We start from the raw sequence: 4,365 nt of genomic DNA, 5'->3' as shown, positions 1-4,365 counted from the left end.
GCACAAATTTTTGTGCATCGGGCCTCTAGTACCTCCATAAGGAACAAGGATTCATCGGGTAGCCAGGTCTAATTGCATTGACTATAACCCTGATCTCACATATCCCTTGTCCAGATCTTGTTTGCTAGTTCCATACTAAAAAAAGAAGTCAGGAAGAGAGGGAGGGAGGGAGGGAGAGAGGGAGGAAGGAAGGAAGGAAGGAAGGAAGGAAGGAAGGAAGGAAGGAAGGAAGGAAGAAACCTCAGCTGGGACCTGGCATTCAGGTGTTATGCTATGTGCTGCACAATGTCAGGAAGCACCGTTCACATAGATTCCAGTACTGATGGCATTTCCTGGAACTGTGCATTGTTTATGTACTGACCTCAGGTGAATCCAAGTAATCAGGACCAGAGTCCAGAACCCTATCAGTAGAGATGGCCTGCCTGGCTCAATGTTGATGAGGGTCCACGTGACCAACCTTGAATTCAGGCTGTGTAGAGAAGGAAGAGAGGCCACTGTGGGCTGTGAGACTAGGAGAAATAAAGAAGGGTTCCAGGGACTGAAGACCCCTAGGAGGACCAAGAATAGGGACTGAGGGTGTGGGGGAACAGGAAAAACCTTGCCATCTTCCTCAAAACTGATATTTAGACTTAAGTCTCATGTACAAAAAACCCCTGCTGTGTAACGTTGGGTACATTACTTAATCTCTGCAGACTTGTTTGCTCTTCTATAAAATACCCAACTCACAGGGTGATTGTGAGGATTAAACAAGGTAACCTGAGCAAAGCCCATGCTGGGGCCTGGCATGGGGTTGATGCTCAGCAAACACTGGTTTCCTCTTATTCCCTCATCAGGTCTTCAGATTTCCTGAGATTGTCTGCAAAATTGTTCTGAACAAACAAAGAACCACAGTGTTAGAGGCTAGAAGAGATGAGCAGTGGGGCAGAGAACAAGACACAGGTATATGGAAGGGAGAGGAAAGGCGTGCTGGATGCCCACTTGCTTTCCCATGATTTTTAAGACCTCACAAATTAAGTCTGTCTTGTGGGAGCTCCACTTCCCCAGCACCCACTTTCTCCAAGGGATTTAACTTTGATCCACAGCACTCCACTGGGGCTGCACTTAAATGCTCAGTCCTACTATCTTTCTGAGTCTAGTGCCCCATGCAGGGTTAGGCTCATTGAGCTCAATAAATCTTTGTGAAATTAAAATGTCTGTCTTCTCTTGTGGTCATCACTGTAACCAGGTGATCAAACTTAGCTCTGATAATAGTGGGATAGATTGTGGTAGCATAGTTAACCCTGTGACCTCTAAGCAACATAGAACTGTACACTTTATTTATTTATTTATTTATTTAGTTAAGGTTATTTTTATTTACAAGTTTTGAAAAATATAGATTTTTTACATGGGTTACTTGTGCAAAGTTAAATTTAGAAGAATGATAAATGCACTCCCCTCCTCCCAGTTCCCGCCCCACCCTCCGCCCTCACTCCCCACCCACTGTCCTCATCCATAGGTGCACGATTTTTGTCCAGTCTCTTCCTGCATCTCCCATTTCCCTTTCCCCCCCAAGAATAGTCAGTCCATTCCCTTTCTATGTCCCTGATTCATTATAATCACCAGTTCATTCTGTACATCAGATTATTTATTCACTTGATTCTTAGATTCACTTGTTGATAGATGCATGTTTGTTGTTCACAATTTGTATCTTTACCTTTTTCTTCTTCCTCTTCTTAAAGGATACCTTTCAGCATTTCGTATAATACTGGTTTAGTGGTGATGAACTCCTTTAGCTTTTCCTTATCTGTGAAGCTCTTTATCTGACCTTCAATTCTGAATGATAGCTTTGCTGGATAAAGTATTCTTGGTTGTAGGTTCTTGGTATTCAGCACTTTGAATATTTCTTGCCATTCCCTTCTGGCCTGCAAAGTTTCTGTTGAGAAATCAGCTGACAGTCGTATGGGTATTCCCTTGTAGGTAATTGAGTCTCTTTCTCTTGCTGCTTTTAAGATTCTCTCTTTGTCTTTTGCTCTTGGCATTTTAATTATGATGTGTCTTGGTGTGGTCCTCTTTGGATTCCTTTTGTTTGGGGTTCTCTGCGCTTCTTGGACCTGTAAGTCCATTTCTTTCACCAGGTGGGGGAAGTTTTCTGCCATTATTTCTTCAAATAGGTTTTCAATATCTTGCTGTCTCTCATCTTCTGGCACCCCAATTATTCTGATGTTTGTACGCTTGAAGCTGTCCCAGAGGCTCCTTACACTATCTTCGTATTTTCGGATTCTTTTTTCATTTTGCTTTTCCGGTTGGGTGTTTTTTGCTTCTTCGCATTTCAAATCTTTGGCTTGATTCTTGCGCTCCTCTGGTCTGCTATTGGGTGTCTGTATAATATTCTTTATTTCAGTCCGTGTATGCTTAATTTCTAGTTGGTTCTTTATCATAGCATCGAGGGTCTCATTAGTTTTCGTGACTCTCTCCTCAAGTTTATTGACAGCTTCTAGCACATTTTTGCAAGCCCTCAAAATTGCGATTTTTAGCTCTATATCCTCCATTTCTGTCATGTTTTTTTGTCTCCGCATTTTTTATGCTTTCTTGGTGCACCCCCTAGTGGTCTTTGTGCGCAGTCTTGTTCTAGTTGAGCCTTGATTGTTGTAGTTAATACTAGAGGGATTTGACCACCAGGCCGACTGGCTGTGTGAATCAGCTGTGTCTGCCGCGGAAAACTTCTGTCCTCTGGGGAGGTGCTAATCTAGCCTTTGCCTGAGGCTATCCGGCAAATGGCTCTGCGCAGGGCTTGGGCGGGGCGGGCTCAACAGGGCGGGCGGAGGGAGCCGTTATGGTGCCCTCAGTCCTGTTCCCAGAGGCTCTGCTTCTCAGAACCCCCGGAACCGCTGCAAACCTCGGAGGGAAAGCTGCCTTCCAACTGATGCCAGACACTCCCGCTTCTCCCGTTTGGGTCCGAGTCCCCAGCGATTCGCCCGTATCTGGAGCTCAGAGTCTGAGACTCCCCCCTGACCGAAAACGACAACCGCGCTCTCAGCCACCAGCCCGCTTTGCGCGCGCACCTCCGCACCTGAGTTTTTTCCACACTGCGCCTCCTCTGAGCCTCGGTGTGCTGTTATTTTTCCTTCTAGTTGAAGAGTCTCTCCTCAGCCAGCCTTCCTGTGGTTCTGGGTGATGTCCGTTCCGTCTTTTAGTTGTATTTTTGAAGTGGTTGTTTGCGGCAGCAGTCTCCGGTGTTTACCTATGCCGCCATCTTGGTCTCTCCTTTCACATACATTTTACTAACTTCCTTTCATCTCTCACACTTCTATTATAGAGAAAGGGCAAATAGCAATATTAAAATATTTCTGCTAATTAATTCCCTTTTGATGTGCACGAATTTAGTGCACTGGGCCACTAGTGTATAATAATAGATGAAAAACATCTATTCTCTGGAGCATTATCCCAATTCGTTGAGATTCTGCTTCCTGCAATTGTTGACAGTTTGGCTCAAATAAACTCACAAAAATTCTTTACAGATTTGAACATTTTTACATTAACATGTGCAACCATAATTTAATTTTTCTTGGTGGCAATTAAAAGAAAGGTGAGGTCATTCTGGGGTCACTTTCACACATGTGCTCTGAGCCTTCAAGATGAAGTTGTGCATGAGGTTGGCATACTGTGTGGTGCTCTTGATGGGAATGCCTTCTGTGTTCACCACAGGATTCCCTGCACTCCTGACTTGGAAGTCACTTCAGTGTCTCCTCCACCTCTGCCATCTCTGACCAATCTGGTAGCTCCATGTCGCCAGCCTCCGTACATATATTTTTCAATAAATTTTTTAATCCCAAAAGTGACAGAGTGAGCCAAGCACCCAGCTCTTGGCCAACCTGGTTGCATCTCTACTGAAAATTTCTCTACAGAATGGACTCCAGGCTCAGTGTAATCAGAATGATATTTATTCAAGGCACCTGGTGCAGGTGGACTGATTTTGAGAAAGAAATCAATGGTGAATGGGGAGAGAGCAGGCTTTTTATGTGCTCAGGGAAAGCTTGCAGATGGCTTTAGGCTGACACACATATGCTGGTGCCAGATGTCCTTCCTCAGGGGGTAGGGGAGGGGGGGTGCTGTACAAGAGTTATGGTCTTCAGGAATTTCTGTAAAATAGCCACTCAAGGGGAGCATGTTTGTGCTTGCAGAACGAGCTTTCCTTTGTTAGCCCTTGCTAAGTTAGCCATGTTTTTTTTTTATTAACCCTTTCATCTACTCTCACCCAGTTGCTCCCAGGCAATTGGAAACAAATCTTAGATATCACACCCTTCTCTCTAGAACAATACATTATTTTATTTTATTTTATTTTCCTTTATTGCTTGCTTAAAGTATTACAAAGAGTATTACATATGT

General features: G+C 44.1%; 1 pseudogene; it reads right to left on the bottom strand.

The window, feature by feature from the left end:
- LOC102259396 overlaps positions 1-3,756 on the bottom strand; it is a 6,474-nt pseudogene extending 2,718 nt beyond the window's left edge.
- Between the last annotated feature and the right edge of the window lie 609 nt (positions 3,757-4,365).

This window comes from Myotis brandtii, unplaced genomic scaffold (assembly GCF_000412655.1).
Source record: "Myotis brandtii unplaced genomic scaffold, ASM41265v1 scaffold947, whole genome shotgun sequence".
Lineage (NCBI taxonomy): Eukaryota > Metazoa > Chordata > Mammalia > Chiroptera > Vespertilionidae > Myotis > Myotis brandtii.
Note: the sequence above shows the minus strand (reverse complement) of the source record. Positions and strands in the feature narration are given on the sequence as shown.